The sequence below is a fragment of the Myotis lucifugus genome, unplaced genomic scaffold, assembly GCF_000147115.1.
Source record: "Myotis lucifugus unplaced genomic scaffold, Myoluc2.0 scaffold_7, whole genome shotgun sequence".
Classification (NCBI taxonomy): Eukaryota; Metazoa; Chordata; class Mammalia; order Chiroptera; family Vespertilionidae; genus Myotis; species Myotis lucifugus.
This window is the reverse complement of record NW_005871055.1, coordinates 12443031-12469573: the sequence shown is the minus strand read 5'-3', so window position 1 is coordinate 12469573 and position 26543 is coordinate 12443031. Positions and strand designations below refer to the sequence as shown.

Sequence of the window (26543 nt, the reverse complement as noted above, 5' to 3'; positions counted from 1 at the left end):
CACACACACACACACACACAGTAGTTTTTTCTTTTGTTTTTTTCTTTTGAGTGCATCTGGCCTTCATTTGCCAATTCAGACCTTTATCTCCTCCCCTTTTATGCTGTAAGTTTTTTGGTGATCTTACTCGTAGTTTGTGATCTTATGTGCTTTGTTTCAGGTAGAATAACTCCCTTGAGTATTTCCTGCAATGGAGGTGTTCTGGTGATAAAATCCCTCAGCTTCTATATATCTGGGAATGTATTTCTCCTTCATATTTTAAAAATATTTTTTACTGATTTTTAGATAGAAAGAGAGGAGAGAGAGATAGAAACATCAATGATGAGAGAGAATCATTGATTGGCTGTCTCTTTCACACCCTCTACTGGGGATTGAGCTAGCAATCCCCGGCATGTACCCTGAGTGGGAATCAAACCCAGCATCTCTTAGTCCATGGGACAATGCTCAATCCACTGAGCCACACCAGCCAGGTTCTCCTTCATATTTAAAGGATAATTTTTCTCGATATATTATTCATAGCTGGTAATTTATCTTTTTCAGATGTTTGACTATTTGGTTCCATTCTCTTCTTGCTTGTAGAATTTCTGCTAAGAATTCAGATGTAATTCTAATGGGTTTTCCTTTGTAGGTCACTTCATTCTTTTCCCTGGTTGCTTTGAGAATTTTTTCTTTGTCATTAATTTTGTACAGTTTTAATACAAAGTGCCCTGGAGAGGGCCTCTTTGGATTGAGGTAACTAGGTGTTCTGTTTGCTTCTTGAATTTGAGGATCTAGTTTTTTCCATAGGTTTGGGAAGTTCTCAGCCACTATTTGTTTGAATAGACTCTCCATTCCTTGCACCCTGTCTTCCTCTTCCAGAATGCCTATTATTCTGATACTAGAAGCCTGGTACATGATTTCGTGCACGGGTGGGTAGCCTGCAGAGATCGGGCCCCAGCTCATGCCCCCAGCCTTGCAAACCCAACTTGCACCCCAGCCTCACAGCCCCGTAGCCCTGCCTGGCACCCCGCCTTGGCCTGGTGCTGCCCGCTCACCTGCTCCACCATCCCGCCACAGCCCTGCTCTCGTTGGGGCCCATTGGGGCCGGCAGTGCCTCCACTGCCACCTGCTGCCAGCACCATGTAGCTGACGCCCACCATGTTCTGCACCGCCCCCTGGGGGTCAGTGCACGTCATAGTGAGTGGTAGAACTCCTGGTCAAACGACCTCCCAAGGGGACAATTTGCATGTTAGGCTTTTATTGTATAGGATTGCTTTTTCTGATGGAGTCAGATAGTTCTTGTAGAGCTCTTTAATTTTTCTTTATGCTCAGGCCTCTCCTCTCTGTGTCATTTCTAGATTTCTACCTTAGATATCACTGATTCTTTCCTCCATCTGGTTGGCTCTGTTTTCTATGCTCAGTAGTTCATTCTTAATCTTCTTAATTGCATGCTTCATTTCTAGGATTTCTGATTGGTTCTTTTTTAAAGTTTCAATCTTTTTGGTAAAGTACTCGTTTTGTTCATTCATTTATTTTCTGAGAGCATTGAATTGTCTTTCTGTATTTTCTCGTATCTTGTTGAGTATTGTCAGAACTGAAATTTTGAAATCTCTGTAATTTATATCATATATTATATCATATGTGTTCCAGCTTGCTTTCTGGGGATTTTCCATTTTCTTTCTGTTGATCCTCATTACCATGATTATTCATAGTATTTGCTATTCTCCTCTGTCTATGCATTTATATCTATCTATCTTAATGTCCCAAAGCAGCTTCCTCTGAAGAGGTCTTTCTACTATTTTCCAGTGGATGGTGCTGAATTGTAAGATTTTTTACCTCTGTCATCTCCCAGTTTTGATTTCCAGGGATTCTATACGACAGTACAGTTGTGCTTGTTGGGGGTGGGATTTGTTTTATCCTCACCATAATGGTGACCCAGACCTTTGTGGGGTCCCACCCCAAGCACCCCACCTGGGAATCAGTCACAGAGGGAAACTGCAATAGCTCTTGGTCTATAGATAATATACAACTTGACCCCACTTCAAGGACAATAGGAGGCAAGTTTTGGGATTGCAAGTGGCAGTAGGCCTCTGTAGTTCTATTTCTTTGTCTGAAACACTGCCGCCCAACAGTGGAGAGCCACACAGCAGAAATCCGTGCTCTGTCAGTTGTCTGCTGGCTCAGTCATTTGTTTGCTCTGCTCACCACTCACCTTGCTGGACTGCCCCGTCTCCCCCAGCTTTCTGGCCAAAGGAAGTGCCTGCTACTACTGGCTTCCTCCCCTCTCCAGCCCAAGTGGTGAGCTCCCAGCTGCAGGGATGCATCTGCAGGTTGTCAGAGCTTTCCTCCCTTCTCATCTCCCTGTTTATTCCTGGTTGCCCATCTTTAGATGTTTCAATGCACAGGTCTCTCAGGCATACCTCTGTATTGAGCAGGGATTTCTTTGTTGTATTATTGTTGCTTGTTGTAATTTCAGGTGGAGAGGCCAAGGGGATCTTTCACACCACCATTCCTCTGAAGTCACTCCTTGATTATAGAATTTTTGAGCCATCTTCCAATTGGAATCCACTCTGGTTTTTTCACACTTGTGCAGGGCATTTGTGCAGGGAGCTCTAAGTTCATATTGTGCTCAGCAGTTTCTCTCAACTATACCCTCTCATTTCTGGTCTCTGTGCAAACAAGATGGATATAAGCTCAGGCCATGGACCATTCTGTATGTAAGTGATCTGTTCTCCCAATATATGAAAGCAGCTTTCAGTATCTCAATAATACTTATTCTATTTACTTAGAAAAATTTCGTTGAAACAGAGGCATAGTTCTTCAAATTTTAACAATTGTAATTTCTTAATGAAAGTAATTGGATTGCATAGTTTCCTTCCTATATTAGAAATTACACAGAAACTGAAATTTCTCATATCAATAGTATTTTCTGCTCTAGTTCATTGTTCTCACTTTCAAAATATGTGAAAACAATAAAGCTGTTTCAAATATGTCAATCTAATTTCAAATAAGCACTCCCAGACTCCACTATTGTGATTGTGTTTCTAGTTTTTATTCTATAATCTTATCACTCTTGGCCACACATCCACATATCACCCTGGGTTATTTATGAAGATAAATCCTGTGCTGAGATCAAAATCAACTATCATTTTTTCCTACATCTAAATTTATTTTTGCTGCTTTAAAAAAATATTTAAAATATATTTTCCAGTGGGTTTATTTGCTAAAAAAAATTGCAAAAAAATTTACTTTGAACGATAAGTATCTTTTGGGTTGTCAGCTACCAACTATCACATATTTGGAATATCTTGAATTATCTGGGACCTGACAATTCAGTTTTAGGATTATTTATACCCTTGGCTTTGTTATGTTTTAAGATTTTCAAAGTTTGTCTAAAAATATAACTCTAATTATTTATTTCTGGCTCCTTGTGAGCATGAGCTTTATTAACCTATTGAACTTTATGTTATTCAGATTATTTGAGCTTTAATTTATCATCTATAAGTTAAAATGAGTATTACCTGCTTTATAGAGTTGTCATGAGAATTAAATGATATAATACATGAAAAATAATTATTTCCCATTACACAGTAAGTTCTCAATAAAGAGTAGCTTTAAAATATTATCTAACAAATAAAATTTAAAATGAATAATTGGGTTACAATAATTTCTGCACATGTTTTCTTTCCCCACATCCGTGTATGCTCCAGGAGGATGGGCAGTGGCCTCCTTTGATAAGTTTTCCCCAACCTTCAACCCAGTCCTGGCATAGAGCAGTCTCTCCAGGAATACTGAGGGAATGAAATTCATCTAAATATCAACTTGCCATGCTCTCCATTGCATTGATAAATAGGAATTATCAACAGTTATTTATATTTAGTATTGATTTATTTTCCTTAAATATATTTTAAAAATTTAACTATAATTTTAAAAATACTGTTTTTGTTTTACTCTTCTGTATAAGAAATTGAAGTTGAAAGTCAATAAATTAGTGTTAAGAAGCTTAAGCCTAAAAAGAGTTAGCAGATAAATTAACAATAGACTTTTCCAAGGAGAGATAAAATTGAGACAACTTGGGAGAATAACAGGAATTTGTTATTTGTTTTAGACTTATTTAAAAAACAATGACCTATATAGTGTGGAGAGCTGGCTACAACTAAGAAAAAATTGCTACTCACATGTGAATATGTTGTGAGAATACTAATAACATCAGAGCCATTTATTTGCAAGATTCAGTTAAAGACACATTGGGTGTAAACATGTAGGTTTGCTCTATAAGGAATATATTTCCAACTTTTAAATTAATATGCCATTTCTCTCCTAAATATATATAAATAATTATATATAAGTAACTACTCCAAATGAATTTACAAACATTATCTGGTGCCACATCAATATTTGAAACATATTTGGCTCAGATTTAAATGTTGCGTGTAATGCCATGCTTTTGAATTTGGAACATATTTTATCTTATAGGACAAGATTGGAAAATATATTTACCTTGAATAAAAAGTAATGTAAGTATTTGTTACTTGGATATCTGTGATGGAAATGGTTCTCAGACTGAAAGCAGCTATAGTGGACAAGAAGGCCCTGGGAGTAGATGACCACTCACATGTTGAGTATTTATCATACTTGTCTTATAGTCAAAGGTAGCTACTGGAGGTTTCTGACAAAGGAAGTGACCTCATCAGTGTGTGGTTAAGAAAAAACTGTCAACAAGGAGAATGAATCAGAATAGGAACAATTAACACATTTGCTTTCGCTTCATAGGTAACTCTTTTCTAGACACAGGAGAAACTATCTTTGCAGTCCCTCCTGGCCACTCATCTTCTCAATTTGGGAGAAGGCAAGATGATCTTACTCCTAGGAAAGGTCACTGTGATGCAGGATTATTGCTGTGCTCTGCCTACCCATGTAGGAGTGCAGGCTTTTCATTTACTTGTTCTGTAGGAATTAAGCAGAAACTAATTTGTTTCACATTTCAGATTTCAGAATCAAGACTGCCTTTTTTTTTTTTAAATCCTCGCTTGATATTTTTAGAGAGGGGGAAAGGAGAGAAGAGAAACATCGATCTGAGAGAGAAACATCAATTGGTTGCCTCCCGCAAGTGTCCCAATCAGGACTGAGGATCAAACCCACAACCCAGGTATGTCCCAACTGGGAGTCAAACATGAGGATTTTCAATGTACAGAATGGCACTCCCGCCAACTGAGCCACACAACCAGGGCAAGACTGCATTTTTAATGACACATTTTCTGAATCCCAAGCTGAGTATCATCCTGATAAATATTATAAATTTATTAAAGAAATTGAATTCCTATAGCTTGGCCCAAGGTAGCCTTCAGAATCTGCTGATATCTGAGAACATTTATCCAAACTCAGAAATATTTCTCTGAAAGAGAAATAGCAGCCAATAGTGCAGTATGTCAATCAGAGTTCCAGCAGGAAACAGATGGCACTCTCAAACTAAGTGAGCAAGGAGTATTAATAAAAGAGTGATTTACAAAGGTGTGAAAATATTTAAAGACACGTACACAGGATGTTGAAAGACCTTGGGGCTAAAACAGCAAAAGATGATGGTGGTTGTTAAGCTCTTTATTAGTCCCAGGTCTGAAGGGAAATGTGCCAGTTCCAAACCTCAGTAGTAGATAGCTATAGTGAGAGGGTCATTGGAGTAGAACTGTGATATTTGATGGAAACATGTGGCAGAAAGGGAATTAAATGCAAAGCCTCCCTCTCCTCCCACTTGGGCTGAGAGCCAATTGATATGGCCTCTATAGATCAGCTGGCAGGGCACAGATTGGGACAGAGAAGGGTAAAGCATGGGTCTGGTGGGCAAAGAGAAAATAACCAGCTCACTGAAGTTTTTGATATGTGGTAATTCCACATACAATCCTATATAATAAAAGGCTAATATGCAAATTGACTGAATGGTGGAACGACTAGTTGCTATGATGTGCACTGACCACCAGGGGACAGACGCTCAACACAGGAGCTGTCCACTGGTGGTCAATGTGCTCCCACAGGGGTAGCACCACTCAGCCAGAAGCTGAGCTCATGGCTGGCGAGCACAGTGGTGGTGGCAGGAGTCTCTCTCACCTCCACGGCAGTGCTAAGGATGTCCTACTGATAGCTTAGGCCCGCTTCCATAGTGGCTGCACCAGTCTGTCTTCTCACCAGCAATGTATTAGGGTTCCCTTTTCTCCACATCCTTGCCAGCACTTGTCATTTGTTGATGATAGCCATTCTGACAGGTGTGAGGTGATACCTCGTTGTTGTTTTAATTTGCATCTCTCTGATGATCAGTGACTTTGAGCATTTTTCCATATGTCTCTTGGTCATCTGTATGTCCACTTTAGAGAAGTGTCTATTTGGGTCCTTTGTCCATTTTTTTAGTTGGTTCGTTTGTCTTCCTTTTATTAAGTTGTATGATTATTTTATATATTTGAATATTAACCCTTTATCAGATATTTCATTGGCAAATATGTTCTCCCATACAGTGGACTCCCTTTTCATTAAACCACTTAAATGCTATGTATGACACTAATGCTGGTTGCTCTGAAAAACAGATGTAATATATCAGTTTCATAATTCCAACCCAAATTGTGTTATATAAGCCTGGTCTATTAAAGACAAAGCCTACATTCCTTAAGAAGATGGAAATTTGAAAAAGAAAAAAAAATCAAAATGAAAAAGAAAGCTTTCATTTATACTTTACATCTTGTCAGGTGACTTCTGTTATCTTCTTTAGGTTGAATGCTTGAACACAGGAAATACAACTGCATTAAGAAAGAATTTTCTTATCACTGAGAAAATCTGCTTATTAAGTTTGTCAGAAGCTGCCCTGCCTTCCCGCCAAAATAGCAGACTGGTGAATTCTATGCCAGTGGGTGTAGGTGGCTTATCAGGCTCTCATCTCTGAAGGTAGAGAGTACAAGTAAGGTCACAGGTAAAGGCATCGGTGGCCTCCTTTTAGTCTTGTCTTTCCAGATTAAGGTAGTTCAGTGTTTTGTGGGTTTTTTGTTTGTTTTTTTAAAAAAGAAAACATCTGGGGTGGAGGTAGAGAGTGGGGTTTGGGTGGGGATACAAGATAACAGGTCTGGTATACCTGGAGGCCAGGTATCCCTGATCACCAGCAAGGGTTGGGGAGGAGAAAGCCCATTTAGGCATACAGAGCTCCATGGTACCATCTCCTTTCTACCAAAATATTTTCTAAATGCTTAAACAAAAGCCTGGCAAATCCCCAAAGATCAATTCTTCCCTCTGGGGTTTTTCAAAATCAGTTCTACCCTGTGGATCACAAAGGCTATGGGATATATTGTCTCTGCCTGCAGAGAGCACTGGCCACCAGGCCTAGTCCTGCAATGCCTGTCTGTACTTCTGAGTTCTGACCATTATTACTTAATGCTGCTGTCAGCATTAGCTTTTGTTTAAGTTCAAATATGGAAATATCTTCCCTTTATTCCCTGTTTTCCTTCCTTAACCCACAGCACACTACCCTGTGGAAGAAAGCCTTCGTATAATTAGACTAAATGCTGCTTCAGAATGGTCTCTGTGCCAGGGTGTGGCTAGCATTCAGCAGCATGGAAGTGGAATGCAACCTTTTACTTGTATAATCATTGTGTCTAAAAACATCAGACACCCCTTACTGTATTGGTGACACCCAGACTCTTGGGGGACGAATAATCATATTAACACTCATTTGGGGGTGAAGCAATAGAGAACAATGAGTAAAAACTGATTCCAAAATATAAAAATGAATAGCACAAACTTCAACAGATGTTTTCATTGTAAACTGAGGTTTTTGCTCCCTGATCAATTATTCCTCTGCCCTTTTATTTTATTTTATTTCTTTAAGCCCAAGAGTTTGCTTTAATTCATACCTTCTACTTATCAGGCTGTTACGTGGGGACATTCATACTCCATGTAGCTCTCATTAAGGGATCTGCCTGCCTCTACAGAGGACGTTCCCAGTATCAGTACATCCAGATCTTCGGCAGGTGGAAGAGTTGTGAGTCCACATTGTTCTGGTAAAGATGATTCCCCTACACTTTACAATAATAAACCCACTTTCACATTATGTAATTTAGATTTCCAGGTTACAAGCAGTCATTTCTCCATTACAAATTTAGGATACTGTTACTCGCAATTTGGTCCTTTAAAATAAATGGCAAAATAAAAGCAAGAACTACTCAATTGGACTGAAAGATGAAGTACATAACTTGACTTCTTTTCCTATTTACTACCAGCATGTTTCTCCCCCTTTCCTTTCGATTGCATGTTTAGACACTGACATAAAGATAAGTGTCTCATATTTTGGGACTAGAGTTATTTTTATAATTTCACATGAAGCCCTGAATTGGAATATCTTAGCAGTAGTTAGAGGTTAACAAGATAAAGGGACATGCCTATCAATGTCTTTGAAGAAGGGCTGCATTATGCAGTGGAGGGCCAAGGGTGAGGTTGTGTGAAGCTCCTACCCTTCCTCTTCAAAATTCCGGACACAGCAAATAAAGCTCCAGGTTGTCTGGAGCCAGCATATCTGCAACCTGCGGGAAGAAGCTCATCTGTGTCATGGAGTGAAGGATGCTCAACCCTGGAAGACACTTTATAGATCATAGAGGCCAACTTCCTTAATTTACAATCTAAGGCAGCGGTTCTGAATCTGTGGGTCGCGACCCCTTTGGCGGTCGAACGACCCTTTCACAGGGGTTGCCTAAGACCATCCTGTATCAGATATTTACATTACGATTCATAACAGTAGCAACATTACAGTTATGAAATAGCAACGAAAATAATTTTATGGTTGGGTCACAACATGAGGAACTGTATTTAAAGGGCCAGAAGGTTGAGAACCACTAATTAAGGGCTATGTAAGTTAACTCTGGTTTTGAACAAGAATATTTTCAAGTACTGTACACATTGTGAATCATTTTCATATACATATATCACTTGTTTCTCCCCCAAATTTGAGTGTAGATGCTGGTTCCATTTTGCAGTTGAGAAAATAGAGGCTCAGAAAGATTAAGTGGCTAGTTCTAAATCATAAAACTGCAAGTAATGGAGATCAGACTTGAACCTCCATTTTATAAATTCTTCGCTCTTTCCACAAGGCTGTGTGCCCTGTCTGCAGTTAGAGCAGTGTGTACTCCAGCAAACATTTATTGCCTGCTTTCTAGGTGTCTGATATTGTACATAGCCTGTAATCTGCATTCTCTCTGCATCTAAGCCATTAATAAAAGGGTGCTAATAAATGTGAATAAACTTTATTTTTTTGTTATTTTTAATGTCATTAGGAAAATAAAAACAAAAACTTGGATTTTTAATTTTTTTTGTCTTCATTTTCCTGTGCAAGTAAGAATTCCCATTTTGGCTTATCTCATGAAGGTGGTACCATAGTACCTGACAAAGATAATCATAAAATCTCCTGGGAGATACCTGGAAGGGTACCTAATCTAACTTTGTCATTTTTAAGAGATTAGAAAATTAACACCAGGAACTTCGAGTACATTTTTCAAGGCCACATGTCTACTTAGATGTTGAGCCAGGACTGGAAATTAAAATGTCTGATCAGTTTATTTCTTTCAGAAGAATAGTTTTTAGCCAAGTGTAGTAGTTTGATGACTTCATATGAATACTTCTTTTCCCCAGACAGATTTTTAAAAAAACAGGATAAAAAGAGACATTTTTGGATTGAGATATATGTATATTCCTGATGCAAACATACAACAAAAAGATTAACAATTAAGCACATTAATCTGAAAGAAGAGGAGAAAAACTAGGAGCAATCCTGTTCTCAGTTATATTTTTCCTCCCTAATCAAAACCATGTGAAAAGCTAGAAAAGAATCAAGAGCCCAGTATGATTGCCAAAGATGAAGGGAAAGAAGAAAAAGAAAGATGAGGGAACAGTGAAGCAGAGACCCAGTATTATTTCCAACACTTTAGCACACAGTCACACTTCCAATTCTTCATAAGATAAGAATATTTTGCTCACATTGGGCTAATTTATGCTGCACAGGAAAGCCTTAGCTGTGCTTACAGCTCACCACTTCCTGTGGGAGTCAGAGAAATAGGCTCAAGACCTTCATTTCTTAAACCAAAATGCTTCCAAGTCAGAAGAAAAACCTCACTGTTGGTCCTGCCTTTTGGTGGAAGGAGTCCACAGTCAACTCCTAGCAATCATCAAGAAAATGTCCATTTATCAGGTATCTTTTTTTCGTGTGTGTGTATGTAAGAAAGCCTAACTTTCTTTTGGCTTACTGAATTCCAATTACTTACTATTCATGCAAGTTAATTATTTATAGTTGTAGGTTTTGTTTTGCCATGACAACACAAGCAATTTTAGGCACAGAAAAAGCCCTGCTAACCACTTGGAGCTGATCTCCATTCTGTCTCTCCATTACCACAGTTCCTTTACAGAACCTTGCATTCAGGGCACAAAGAAAGGGAAAGTTTGCTGGCAGGCTGCCTCCTGAAATTCACTCCATAAATTGTCATTGTTAGATCAACTTAGATGAGGCCAAATAGTGAAGACATCTAAATGATATGGTCTCATTTAATTTGTTTTAAAACAAAGTTCAAAGACATTTCATCCATGATTATCTTCCAAATTCTTCACAATAGCCCTTTGACTTACTCTTCCTTCTTCCTACTTCCCTTCCTCTCTGATTACTCATACACTATTAATAAGATCCCATAGTTTTTTCATAGGTGCCACCTCAACCAACCACCTGTTAAGAAATTATCTCATTCTAGTCTTCCTCTTGGTATCCCAGCAGGTCTGACATGAGACTGGGGAAGAAAGTGTAGCTGGCTCACCTGTTAACACCTTCTACTCCCTGATATTCTGGTCTGGCTCTTCTTTGAAGATTATTTTTCTGTGGGTTCCTTCCCTTATTCCAGTCTGAATCTACTCATGTGAAAATCACTGCTCTAGTGAGAAGGTTTTTTGGATCAACTGAGAATGCTCAGGGTCTTTTGGTTTTCCAACAATAAGGGAACTCACCCTAGAGCTGATTCCAGGTTGGCACTACCAGTATAGGAAGTAAAATTCTAACTTCTTGTTCAGAGATTGAGACTCATGACATAAAATGACATGCCCAGCATATACACAGTTATGAAAAGTGCAAAACCAAAAAGACTCAGATCTGAGTTTCAACTCAGTTTTCTTTCCATCTTCTAAGGGCTTACAGAGCTGAGTTACAGGGAGCATAGGGTCATACTGGAGAACTTCCTGCTCAAAACACTTAGTCCTGCCATAACCAGTTTGGTTCAGTGGATAGAGCGTCGGCCTGTGGACTGAAGGGTCCCAAGTTTGATTCCTGGTCAAGGGCATGTACCTTGGTTGTGGGCACATCCCCAGTAGGGAGTGTGCAGGAGGCAGCTGATCAATGTTTCGCTCTCATCGATGTTTCTAACTCTCTATCCCTCTCCCTTCCTCTCTGTAAAAAATCAATAAAATATATTTAAAAACAAAGCAAAACAAAACAAAACAAACAAACAAAATAAACACTTGGTCCTTTGGGTTTTGATTATAGTAGAAGGAATTATTTATTTTTATTAGGAAATCTGAAGGAATAGAAGACCCAGACACTCTGGGTGGGAACTGTATAATTACACAGAACTCCATGGAGGGCACACAGGAAAAAATAGTAATGTAACCAAAAATTTAAGAAATAAAATGAACCTAAATCTTTATAGATATCCAATTCTTAGATATTCTAAAGATACTCTTGGTCAGTACTTCTACATTTTAAACCCATTTTCTCACATAATTCTTTTTAAAAAAATCATTATAATTTCACTTCTCATATTTGGAATCATGAAAATATGCACCTTTACAGATTCTTATGTGTCCCCAGATACATAGGTACTCCCCCTCCCCATAATCACTAAGAATTTCTGTAGCACAATCTCATAGATAAAGAATGGCAAGAAATGACCTGGCTGAGATTCTATAGCTGTTTATCTGCCTGCCCAAGATAAGAACATATGTCTCTTACCTTCTAGGCAAGAGTTTTACCATCTATAATATTCTGTGTGCCTAGAATTTAAGTGTATCAAGAATGTGAGATGTTAGGGCCTAATCTCCAAAATTTATAGGGAACTCATACAACTTAACAAAAGGAAGATAAACAATCCAATCAAAAAATGGGCAAAGGATCTAAATAGACACCTTTCAAAAGAGGACATTCAGAAAGCCAAGAGACATATGAAAACATGCGCAAAGTCACTAATCATCCTAGAGATGCAAATCAAAACAACAAAGAGGTACCATCTCACACCTGTCAGACTGGCTATCATCAACAAATCAACAAACGACAAGTGCTGGAGAGGATGTGGAGAAAAAGGAACACTTGTGCACTGCTGGTGGGAATGCAGACTGGTGCAGCCACTATGGAAGACAGTATGGAGTTTCCTCAAAAAACTAAAAATGGAACTTCCATCTGACCCTGTGATCCCACTTCTAGGAATATATCCCAAGAAATCAGAAACACCAATCAGAAAGGATATATGCACCCCTATGTTCATAGCAGCACAATTCACCATAGCTAAGATCTGGAAACAGCCTAAGTGCCCATCAGTAGATGAATGGATTAGAAAACTGTGGTACATCTACACGATGCAATACTATGCTGCTGTAAAAAAGAAGGAACTCTTACCATTTGCAACGGCATGGATGGAACTGGAGAGCATTATGCTAAGTGAAATAAGCCAGTCAATGAAGGAAAAATACCACATGATCTCACTCATTCATGGATAATAAAGACCATTATAAACTTATGAACAATAATAGATACAGAGGCAGAGCTGCCTCACACAGATTGTCAAACTGCAGCGGGAAGGCCGGGGAGGGTTGGGGGGCAGGAGGGAGGGGGGTAAGAGATCTACTGAAGGACTTGTATGCATGCATATGAGCATAACCAATGGACATAAGACACTGGGGGGTAGGGGAGGCCAGGAGATTGTCAAGGGCGGGGGAAAAAAGGAGACATATGTAATACCCTTTGTAATACTTTAAGCAATAAAACAAACAAACAAAAAGAATGTGAGATGTTGCCCAGTTGTTATGACTCAGTGAGTGTTAACCCATCAACCAAGAGTGTTACCTGTTGCATTTCCAGTCAGGGTACATGCCCGGTTTGCAGGCTCAATCCCAAGTAGGGGGCATGCAGGAGACTGCCAATTGATGGATGATTTTCTCTTATCATTGATGTTTCTATCTCTTCCTCTCCCTTCCTCTCTCTCTAAAATCAATAGAAACATTTTTTAAAAGAATGTGAGATGTACTATTCTTCAAATTCCTTAAAGTGCTCAAAATATTTCATTGGGGAGAGTTATTCTAGGCATTTTCTGGGGAACAAGCACATGGTATATCCATCATCCAAGTGAGTCTTCAGAAACACTGATGTTAGAAGCAGAAAATAGAGCCCCAGTCAAAGTCTCAATCTGCCTCTGAACAAAAGGGAAGGAAGTAAATGAAGATAAGAGTTATAGAAAAGAAAGCACCTGTGACCATTCAGATTTACATAGTAAATATTAATGAATGCATAGCTCAAAGCAGTGTAAGGCTCAATTCCGATATTTAAAATTTTAAGCATAAAATTAATCAGCCAAGTGAAATGAGAATTTTTAAATGCTTGTGAGTGCCCCAGGAATCTTTAGAAATTTAAGCAACACTCTATAATTAATACACATGGGATTTTATTTCTTTTTAAAGAAAGAAAAAGTACAGCTGTACTGTGGACTCACAAAGAAAGATAGAGAATTTCATCTTGAAAGATATATAATGATCTCTTCCTGAGAATATCAAAGAAGGTAGACTCATCCTATAGCAAGCCTGATAACTGCAAGGGACAGGAAAGGACAGTAGTCCCTGGAAGGAATGTGTGTGTGGAAAGATTATTGAAACTTACAAGGCTTTAATAAAAGGATTGGAGAAAAAGAAACACAGGAGGTCCATTAGTAAGACATAGGAAGGATAGATTTAATGATGAACATGACATTATTGAGATAATAAACTGCATCATTAAATTTATCTTTTAGAATGAAGAAAAAATATATCCCCAGGAATCTTTTTGTGGGGAAAAGGGAGTAGAAATAACAATCTTTAAAAAAATTGGCCACTAGTCAACAGCAAATTTTAAAACAAAATAACTTTAAAAGTAAGCAAAACTAATCCATGGTGTGAGAAGTTAGAAAATGAATAACCTTGGAGGGAAGGAATGGGGGGCTTCCAGAATGCTGGTGATATTCTATCTTTACACCTGTGTGAGATTCAGGAGGAGGGTTCTTTATGAAAATTCATTGAGCTGTACACTGTGACGCATGCACTTTAATTATGTGTTACACAGGAGCAAAAAGTCCAAATGAAAATGAAATAAAATGAGTTTTTTAAAAATCTAAATATTAAAATTATAATGATGTGTAAACCAGAATCAAAGATGGAATAGTAAGGTAATGGAATTAAAAAGAAGCACATAGATATTTTAAACACTTATTAGAGAGCTGAAGATGAAAGGAAGAGCAATCAATCAGAATACAATCACCTTTTACTTTTGCAATCAAAATATTTTTGTACCAACTTCCAGACAAGATGGTAGAATAGGTAAATATTATGCTTCCCTCCTCCCATGACCACATCAAAATTACAACTAAACTATAGAACAATAACCCTGGAGAACCATCTGAAGACTATCTGAATGGAACTCCTATAACTAAGGATATAAAGAAGCCATGTGGAGACTGATAGGAGAGGCAAAGACATGAAATGCACTAGTCCCGTAGCCACATGTGACAACTCAGAAGCCTGAGGCCTGGAACTGGTGGCAATTAGCCTTGGTTAATATTATGGGCTCTCACATGTGCCTCCAGGACCAGCACAGACAACTAGCAACCATGGATCACTTCGTAGAAACTACCAAGTGACCCAAAACTAGACACAGGCAGTGGATGACCTTGACATGCACCAGAGCCCTTCACAAGAGGCCCTAGACACAAAATGCCTGTTAGCTGGCTTCAGACCACACCAGAGTCCTACCTGAAAAGCTCCACAAACAGAAAAGGTGGCCTAAGTAGGCATTAGAGTTCTGGTGGGGCAAATTCTGTTCTGTTGGGACAGATACCACAAAACAACTCATCAACCTGTGTTTGTGGCCAGTCCTCACAGCCAGTTGGCTTAGGGTCAACCCCACTCACTGATGTGCCAACAGTAATCAAGGCTCCATTACAGTAGGAGGGCACACACAACTCACACACAGACACACCTGGAGTACCTGACTCAGGAGGCTAGTGAGACTGTGACACTAGGACTACTTCTACATAAGGCCATCCTGCCAAGACTGGGAGATGTAGCAGATCTACCTAACACATAGAAACAAACAGAGAGAAACAGCCAACATGAAAACAAAAACAAACAAACAAACAAACAAAATCAATAAGCATGTTCCAAATCAAAGAATGGGACAAAACTGCAGAAAAAAGAACTAAACAAAATGGAAGAAAGCAGTCTACCACATACATAGTTCAAAACACTGGTTAAAATGATGCTCAATGAAAGTAGGGGAAGAATAAAAGATCTCAGATAGAACTTAAAGAGATAATAAGCACAAAAAGAGATAGAGAAACCATAAAAAAGAACCAGTCAGAAATGAAGAAAACAATAACTAAAATAAAGAATACACTAGAAGTCACACTTAGGTTATATAAAACAGAGCATCAAAACAGTGATTTGGAAGAAAAGGTAGTAGAAAACACTCAGAATATAAATAAAGTGACTAAAATGAATGCGGATAGTTTCATGCACCGCTGGCACAACATCTAGAGTACCAATATTTGCATCATTGGGGTATTAGAAGGAGGAGAGAAAGAACAAGGGATTGAAAACATATTTGCAATAATAATGATAGAAAACTTCCCTAACTTGATGAAGGAAATAGACATAGAAGTCCAGGAAGCACAGTAAATTCTAAACAAGATGAACCCAAATAGGCTCACACTAAGATACATCATAATTATAATGCCAAATGTTAAAAAAAAAGCTGAGGTAGCAATACTTATATCAGAAAATGTAGACTTTATAACAAAGATTATAACAACAACCCTGAAAATAATTATGCATTCAATGTAAAAATATCTAAATATACAAAGCAAATATTCACAAACATAACAAGACATATCAACAATATTAATGTAATTGTAGGGGACTTTAAGACCATTTTGACATCAATAGGTAGATCATCTAGACAGAAAAAAAAAGGAAGCAATGGTTTTAAATAACACAGTAGACTAGAAGGATTCAATTGATATATTTAGAGTATCTTACCCGAAAGCACCAGAGTATACTTTTTCAAGTGCACATGAAACATTTTATAGGAGAGGCTATGTTAGGCCACAAAAAAAATCTTAAGATATGCCGAAACTGGTTTGGCTCAGTGGATAGAGCGTCGGCCTGCGGACTGAAAGGTCCCAGGTTCGATTCCGGTCAAGGGCATGTACCTGGGTTGCGGGCACATCCCCAGTAGGAGATGTGCAGGAGGCAGCTGATCGATGTTTCTCTCTCATCGATGTTTCTAACTCTCTATCTCTCTCCCTTCCTCTCTGTAAAAAATCAATAAAATATATTTTTAAAAAATCTTAAGATATTTAAAAAGATTAGAATCATATTAAATATCTTTTCCAATCACAATGGTATGAAATTAGAAATCAACCACAGAAGCAAACTGAAAAACACAAAAACACATAGAGGCTAAATAACATGCTACTGAACAATAAATGAATTAACAAGATCAAGGGTGAAATCAAAAGATACCTTGAGACAAATGAAAATGAAAACACAATAACACAAAATCTATGCAATGCAGCCAAAGCAATTAGAAGAGGGAAATTCATGGAAATACAGGCCTATATCAAGAAACAAGAAATAGCTCAAATAAACAATTAACCTTACACCGGAAGGAACTAAAAAACAACAACAAGGCACAAATTGTATAGATGGAAGAAAATAACAATGATCAGAGTGGAAAAAAAATTGAGTCTAAAGAAAACAATAGAAAAGATTGATGAAGCCAAGAGCTAGTTTATTGAAAAGATAAACAAAACCTTGAACCAGACTTGTCAGAAAAAAAAGAGAGAGGATCCTACTAAATAAAATCAGAAATGAAAAAGGATAAGTGACAACTTACATCACATAAATACAAAGGATTATAAGAAAATATGGTGAACAATTATGTGCCAACTAACTGAACAATCTGGAAGAAATGGATAAGTCCCTAGAACATACAATCTTCCAAGAATGAGCCAAGAAAAAACAGAAAATCTGAACAGAGCAATAAATACTAATGAAGTCAAAGTAGTGATTCCCAAACTCTCAATAAACAGAAGTCCTGGACCAGATAGCTTCACAGGTGAATTTTACTAAATATTTAAACAAGAATTAACACATATCTTAAACTATTCCAAAAAATTCAAGAGGAGGGAAGGCACCCATATTCATATTATAAGGCCAGCATTACCCTGATTTCAAATCCAGATAAATACATTACAAAAGAAAATTATAGGCTAATATTCCTAATGAACATAGATGCGAAATTATCAACAAAATATTAGCAAATTGAATTTTGCAATACATACATCAAAAAGATCATATACCATGACTAAGTGGGATTTATTTCTGGAATGCATGGTTGGCTCAATATGTACATATCAATTATTATGATACACTACATAAACTAAATAAAGAATAAAAATTGTAGAATCATATTAATGAATGCAGGAAAGGCATTAGGCAATATTCAGCATTTATCCTATATAATAAAAGCATAATATGCAAATTGACTGAATGGCCAACCATCTGGGACCACGCTATGAAACCCACTGGTGTCAGGTCAGCCAAGGCGGGCGCGATGTGATTGGTCGGGGGCCCGACCATCGCCCCATGATTGACCCGCAGAGGGAGGCCCAGGCCACTGACTGGAGGGCTGTGGCAGGTGGGCGGGGCCTCCTTCTGCAAGGGAATCCTGGGTCCTGGGTACCAGAGGGAAGCTGGTGCCAGCAGCCAAGGGAAGGACGGCCTATTTGTACACAAATTTCATGCATCGGGCCTCTAATTTATGATAAAAACTCTACAGGTAAGTGGCAATAGATGGAACATACCTCAACATAATAAAGACCATATATAATAAACTCACAGTTAATATCATACTCATAACATTTTTTCCTTAAGATTAGAAATAAGACAAAGATGTGCACTCTCACCACTTTTATTCAACATAGTACTGAAAGCCCTAGTCACAGCAATCACACAAGAAAAAGAAAGAAAAGATACCCAAATTGAAAAGGAAGAAGTAAACTGTCATTATTTGAAGATGACATAGAGAATGCTAAGGGTCCACCAAAAATTATTATAACTAATAAATGAATTTAGTAAAGTAGCAGGATACAACATTAACATTCAGAAATCAGTTGTATTTTTATATACCAATAACAAAGTATCAAAAAGAGAAATTTAAAAAACAATGCCATTTATAATTGCATTAAAATAAAATACCTAGGAATAAATTTAACCAAAGAGATAAAAGACCTCTACTTACAAAATTATGACAGTGAAAGAAGAAATTGAAAAATATACAAATAAATGGAAACATATACTATGTTTATGAATAGAAAGAATTAACATCATTAAAATGTTCATACTACTGAAAGCAATCTATAGATTCAGTACAATACTTATAAAATACCAATGGCATTTTTCACAGTGCTACAACAAATAATTCTAAAATTTATATGGAACCACAAAAGATCCCAAATAGCTAAGGATATCTTGAGAAAGAAGAACAAAGTTGGAAGTAACATGTTGCCTAATATTAAAGTATTAGAGGTCCAGTGCATGGATTCGTGCACGAATAGAGTCCCTCGGCCTGGCCTGCGCCCTCTCGCAATCCGGGACCCCTTGGGGGATGTCAGAGAGCTGGTTTTGGCTTGATCCCTGTAGGCCAGGCTGAGGGATCCCACCGGTATGCATATAAGATCTTTGATTAATCGCCCTAACCGGTTTGGCTCAGTGGATAGAGCATCGGCCTGCGGACTCAAGGGTCCCGGGTTCGATTCTGGTCAAGGGCATGTACCTTGGTTGCGGCCACATCCCCAGTGGGGAGTGTGCAGGAGGCAGCTGATCGATGTTTCTCTCTCATCGATGTTTCTAACTCTCTATCCCTCTCCTTTCCTCTCTGTAAAAAATCAATAAAATATATTAAAAAAAAAGATCTTTGATTAATCTCTTCCCGCCCTCCCCCCTTCCCCCTTCTCTCTGAGATTCATCAGTCTGTTCCATGATTCCATGCCTATGGTTTCCGCTCCTGCATTGAGCGTCTGCCCCCTGGTGGTCAGTGCACATCATAGCTACCAGCCGGTTGGCCAGTTGGCCAGTTGGCGGGTTGGCTGGTCACTTAGGCTTTCATATATATAGATACTATAAGACTATAGTAATCAGAATAGTATGGTACTGGCATTAAAACAGGGAACAAAATAGAAAGCCCAGAAATAAACCCACAACTATAAGATCAATTCATCTGTGACAAAGGAGACAAGAATTCACAATGGTATAAAGACACTCTCTTTAATATATGGTGCTGAATAAAATGAAAAGATACATGCAAAAAAATGAAGCCAGACCACTTTCTCATATTATATACAAGAATAAACTAAAAATAGATTAAAGACTTAAATGTAAGCCTCTAAACCATAAAATTCCTAGAAGAAAATACAAACAGTAAAGTCTCTGACATTGCTCTCTCTATATATATATGTCTCCTCAAGCAAGAAAAACAAAAGAAAAATAAACTAATGGGACTATATCAAACTGAAAAATTTTCTACAGCAAAGGGAACCATCAAGAAAATAAAAAGACAATCTACTGATTTGAAGAAGATATTTACCAATGATACATCTGATAATGGGTTAATTTCCAAAATACATTAGGAACTCATGCAACTTAACACTAAAAAGATAATCTCATTTAAAAAAATGGGCAGAGGACCTGAATAAACATTTCTCCAAAGAAGACATACAGATGGCCAATAGACATATGAGAAGATGCTCAACATCTAGAGAAATGAAAATTAAAAATCACAACGCAATATCACCTCACACCTGTCAGAATGGCTATCATCAAAAAATCCACAAACAAGTGTTGGCGAGGATGTAGAGAAAAGAGAACCCTCATGCACTGTTTGTGTGATTGCAAATTGGTGCAACCACTATGAAAAACAGTATTAAAATTCCTCAAAAAATTAAAAATACCTTTTGACTAAGCAAATCCACTTCTGTGTATCTATTTGAAGAAATTCAAAACACTAATTTAATAAGACATGCATCTCTATGTTCATTGAATCATTATTTACAATACCCAAGATATAGGATAAACCAAGATGTCCATGAGAGATGTTTGGATAAAGAAGACATGGTATGATAACATATTCTAAATCGCTAATCATCCGAGAGATGCAAATCAAAACGACAATGAGTTACCATCTCACACCTGTCAGAATGGCTATCATCAACAAATCAACAAATGACAAGTGCTGGCGAGGATGCAGAGAAATAGGAACCCTCATGCACTGCTGGTGGGAATCCAGACTGGTGCAGCCACTGTGGAGAACAGTATGGAGTTTCCTCAAAAAATTAAAAATGGAACTCCCATTTGACCCTGTGATCCCACTTCTAGGAATATATCCCAAGAAACCAGAAACACCAATCAGAAAGGATATATGCACCCCTATGTTCATAGCAGCACAATTTACAAAGCTAAGATTTGGAAACAGTCTAAGTGCCCATCAGCATATTAGTGGATTAGAAAACAGTGGTACATCTACACAATGGAATACTATGCCGCTATAAAAAATGAGAAACTTTTACCATTTGCAACAGCATGGATGGACCTGGAGAGCAATATGCTAAGCATTGTCCTTTTCCAGAGTTTTTACTTGCTTACAGACCCATTCTGCCATTTTGCAAAGTACTTGCTATTGATTAAGAGAGGAGTTGGAAAAGGGAAAGTGGTTGCCTTAATGCCATTTATCCCCACTATTTTGTATCAGCAAATATCATATGACCTAAAAAAAGTGTTTTTTTCCCCCAAAAAATTACTGTGGGTGCTTTTTCTTCAGTATCAATCTACCAAGTAAGCTTACCACTGAGAGTAGATTGGAGAACAAAATTAAATATGAAATGAATAAAAATATCTTAAACCTGAATAACTAGGTTCATTTTTTGTGTGTGTAACTTTTGTAGTACAACTGAGCTAACTATACACAGACTTTAGGGAAGATCCCCATACATTGTACAACCATAAAAACATTGAATCATAAGAAAGACCCTTGTCAATATTTCTAGAAATTTATTAGAATAATAGTAAGATAATGCTTTAAAAGAAAAAAAGTTTAGTAGTTAAATAGAAAGGGCTCAATGTATATTCATTGTTTGATCCAATTTTCAGTGGATCAAAAACAATTTAATGTGGAAACATAAAACACTTGAGGTGCTTGCTGTATCAGTGCAGTAACAAACTCTTACCACATGTCATAAGTTTTATTCAACTGCTCTGTGCTTATCATTTCTTAAGTGGGCTCCAGAATTTGTAGTATCCAGGAAGGATGACATCTCTTATTGACAAAGATGATCTACATTACTTGTACATGCTATTGCATTAGGCGAGCCTTCTGATGGATGCCAGGAAGAGAACCCTGCACTCTCTACAAAGGAAGGCATCTTCCCAAAAAAGAATAGCAGTGGGAAGTCAATAGGCCTGTATTCCAGTCTGACTATGACCTTGTTAAAGTTACCATCCTTAGACTTCAGTTTCCTCTTTTGGAATATGAAGGGCTTCAAACAGATGACCTCCAAAGTCTAATCTGAAATTCTATAACTGATCTAGAGAACAGTGTTGTCCACTAAATAGGAATTTTGTCCAATGTCAGGTTCTTCTGCCCCAAATATTCCAGGTCCTGACTTGTACACAATAAGGAGCAAAAAGCAACTCCTTTTGATCCTGCAGTTAAAAATATTTAGTTCTTTGGTCTTTGAAACATTCTCTTCATATTCATAAATATTGTAACCTTGACATAGCTAGATTTGTACTTAACTATAAATACACACTATTGGCAAAACCCCATAAAATAATTGACTTACAATGACCTTGAGGCTGGCAGCATAACAACTCATGTTTCTCATTATCATTCTGTGCTAGATTAGAGAATTTTCCTCTCATTCAGCTGATTTTCAGCCTTTGTTGGGTAGTGAGTAGTGGGTAGTGAGAGCTTTAAAATGCTCAAAATTCTATGCTGTGATGTGAATTTCAGCAGCCTGTTTTAATTTCTTACACATGATTAATGTTAACGTTTTCTCCTTATCACTGTCTTAGATTTAATTAACTACTGGAGTGATTATTCTTTCTGGTTGTGATGCTAGACTATTAAGACTTTGAATCAAGAATACAACCTTTCAGGTTAAAAAGCCAACAAAATGCTTTTGATGGGACAAGACTGTGAGTGTCTATGTGGATTAGTGAGTATTAAAAATCTGCTTACATTGCCCAGCCGGCGGGGATCAGTGGTTGAGAATCGACCTATGAATCAGGAGGTCATGGTTTGATTCCCAGTCAGGGCATATGTTCAGGCTTGATCTCCAGTGTGGGGCATGCAGGAGGGAACCAATCAGTGATTCTCATCATTGATGTTTCTATCTCTCTCTCCCTCTCCCTTCCTCTCTGAAATCAATAAAAATATATATACATATTTTTAAAAATCTGCTTGCAAGACCCAAAAGTTATTGATTATAAAATGGATGTAAGAGACTCTAAGTTTAATTGGAAAGCATTATAACAAAAATGACTTGTATTTCTTCTTAAAATCTCACATATAAACAAGCATTTCCACTGTACAGAGTAAGGCTTGGAGACATAGATTCTCATGGTGTTTGCATCTCTGTGATTTTTAATTCTATGATTGCTCTAGATGGGGTAGTGTCACTAGTTATGAATAGCTAAAGTAGAAGGAGTATAGAGGGAAGGAATTTGCTTCTATTCAAATTTGAAAAAGTACATATTTTAAAAACCAAAAAACATTTACTGGCTGATTACAGACAGCAATGATGCCAAATCAAATTGTGTAAATGTTGCCCAGTATATATAAGTTCCTCAGTAATTATTTGTTAAATTAAATCTGAAAGTAAATGATTGCAAGATATTTTGGAAATAAAAAGTTCCATGAAATATTAGATTTAAAATATAAGAGCTAAGTATTATTCAGAAAAAATTAAAGATTAAATGATTTGACTCCTAATCAATGATTTATATCATGGGGACTTTCTATAAAATATATAATTAATGAGTATAAAAACTTTGGATTTTAAATGGTCTTTTGAATGCCTTTTTCTACCTCTTAACCTGTTTTATGAGTTCGCACATTTTAGCTTTTTATTAACAAACTAGAGGCCCGGTGCACAAAAATTTGTGCACTGGGGGGGGGGGTCCCTCAGCCCGGCCTGTGCCCTCTCTCAGTCTGGGACCCCTTGGGGAATGACCACCTGCTGGCTTAGGCCCGCTCCCTGGGGAATTGGGCCTAAGATGGCAGTCAGACATCCCTCTGGCAGCCTGGGAGCCCTTGGGGGATGTCCACTAGCCAGCAGGGAGCAGGCCTAAGCTGCAGTCGGACATCCTTAGTGCTGCTCAGGAGGCGGGAGAGGCTCCCACCAACACCGATGTACTAGCAGCCGTCAGCCTGGCTTGTGGGTGAGCAGAGCCTCCCCTTGCGGGAGTGCACTGGACCCCAGGGGGCAACTCCTGCATTGAGCGTCTGCCCCCTGGTGGTCAGTGTGTGTCATAGTGACCAGTCATTCCCAGTCATTTGGCTGTTAGGGTCAATTTGCATATTACCCTTTTATTATATAGGATAGAGGCCTGGTGCATGGGGCGGGGGCTGGCTGGTTTGCCCTGAAGGGTGTCCCGGATCAGGGTGGGGGTCCCACTGGGGTGCCTGGCCAGCCTGGGTGAGGGGCTGATGGCTGTTTGCAGGCTGGCCAAGCCCCTCAGCAGGGACCCTCACCCCATAAGGGTGTGGCCAGCTTGGGAGAGGGGCTGATGGCTGTTTGCAGGCTGGCCACAGCCCCTTCAGGGTGGGGGGTCCTGCTGGGGTGCCTGGCCAGTCTGGGTGAGTGGCTGATGGCTGTTTGCAGGCTGGCCAAGCCCCCCACCACCCAAGCTCCTAGTGGAGGCTGGTTGGAAGCAGGTATCTGGGATTTATTTAGCTTCTATAATTGAAACTTTGTTGCCTTGAGTGGAGTTCCACAGCCGGCCAGAGCAGGTGGGAAGCTTGGCTTCCTCCATCGCCGGGGCAACCAAGCCTCCTGCTTGCTCCAGCTCCATGGCTGCCGGCCGCCATCTTGGTTGGGTTAATTTGCATATAGTTGCTCTGATTGGCTGGTGGGCATGGCTTGGTGCATAGCGAAGGTATGTCAATTAGCATCTTTGTCTTTTATTAGTGTAGATACTTATGGAGTGACTACCAGGTGGTTGGTACTATTCTAAGCCCTGGGGAAGCTGAAGTGGACAGAATGGGAGAAAAATCATAACCTCCTGGGACTTATGTTAGAACAGCAGAAGCAAATAAATATGTAAATTACATAGTGCATCAAATGCTAATAAGTTATTTAAAAAAGCAAAACAGGAAAGGGAGAAGATGATTCTAGGAGGAAACTGTTTTCATTAAAGCCTCACATCCCATTGAATGTACATACCACGTTTTATTCATTCATTTATCCGTGGATGGACATTTGGGTTGCTTCCACCTTTTGGCTATTGTGAATGCTGCTACTGTGAACACTGGTGCACAAATATCTATTCAGGTCTCTGTTTTCAATTCTTTAGTGTATATACTTAAGTACAATCATTTGAGGTGTTTGAAAAGAGGGGTGACTTAGGTTTTTCCATATTTGTTCTGGTTTCTGTGAGGAGAATAATCTGTAAAGAAATAAGGTTGAATAGTTACCTGTTAAGAAGATACTTATTGTTATTACTTGACTATCTGTTAAAGGAAGAGCCCACAAGATTTCCTGGCAAATAGGTTACTGGGAGTGAATAAAATATGAATTAAGGAAGATTCCAATATTTTTAAAATATTATAATACTAAAGGTGTTCTTTACATGCTATTTTGAAATAAAAGATTGACAGATGAAAGTTTCTAAATGGACATATTGCTGCACATTTCAATGGCATACAACATTATTTGTATGGAATATTCAGGTAAAGGATAAAAATCAGCCTTTATATTGATGTGGCTCTTCAAAGACATATCTATAGAGACACAGATAGATGATAGATATAGATTTAGAAATAGTTATAGATATAGATGGGCCATTGAGGCTTTATAAGGCCTTACAGGAAGCAAGAGATAAATGCTGTGTGCAACTACGACAAAGCCTAAGCAATCATAAACCAACATTGTTTGAATACCTACGAATCTGACATGAATTTAGTTTATTTTTGAACAAATATATTAGAGCTGATATCTAACAATTTTCAAAAAAAACCTTTCACATTTGATATTAACAAGGTCACACAGTGTTTAGTATGAAAATGCTATGGGATGTGATTCAACTTCAACTTCACTAGCTAGGCTTTTGTTTCCCATTACTACCATGCAAACAAATACTCTGTAATTATTATTTGTGAAAATAAGTTACAGGTAGAAGTTCAGAGGGGTGAAAAAATCCTCCCTTTCTTGAGCATTTATTGTGTGCTCAGCATTGTGCTTAGTGCTTTGCACATCTTATTTTATCATCCTAACTTTCCTTAGTGTCTGTACAATTATTTTATAGATGGAGAGACTGAGACTCTGAGAAGAAAATCAAGTTGTCCAAGATCCCAGAACTATTAAATGGAAAATATTTTTGAGGCTAATATTTTGAGCTAATAATTTGCAGACTGGTTGAGAATTCAACCTCATCTGTCTCCAAAGTCTATTATAGGCTTGATACAACCAGAAGAAGATGGGGAGGGAGTTTTATCAGTACCTGTACCTACTTATACAGAGTGTCTAAGAATTGGATGCTATGTGTCCATCAAAGCACACAACAGCCAGAAGAAAGCTTTTCTAAAGTGTGTAAACTTTTCCAAAAGATTTTCCTTCCAGTTACTCCACACCACCACAGTTTCATCAGAGAGGTGACCTGGGGATGACAAGTGAGGCTGCTAAGTTTTTACTGTGTGAGTCCAGTGTGAAATATGCAACATGAAACCAATAGTGTCACTCACTCAAAATGCACCCAAACTCCACATACAAGCATGAAGCAGCCAGGTGTCCAGGCAGCTAACCTCCGACCTGACTTACCAAGATAGTTTTCTTCATAGGGTAGCACAGACCTGCTGGTGATGACATATCTGTGCCTATCCTATAATAATAAAAGCCTAATATGCAAATTGTCCCCTTGCTGGTTGTTCAACCGGGAGTTTACCAGAGACTGGAGTTCGACCACTTGCTATGATGTGCACTGACCATCAGGGGGCA

The 26543-nt window shown here is 38.3% G+C and overlaps 1 pseudogene; it reads right to left on the bottom strand.

Moving 5' to 3' along the window:
* The window catches only part of LOC102432899, a 106368-nt pseudogene that overhangs the window by 72723 nt on the left and 7102 nt on the right, over positions 1-26543 (bottom strand).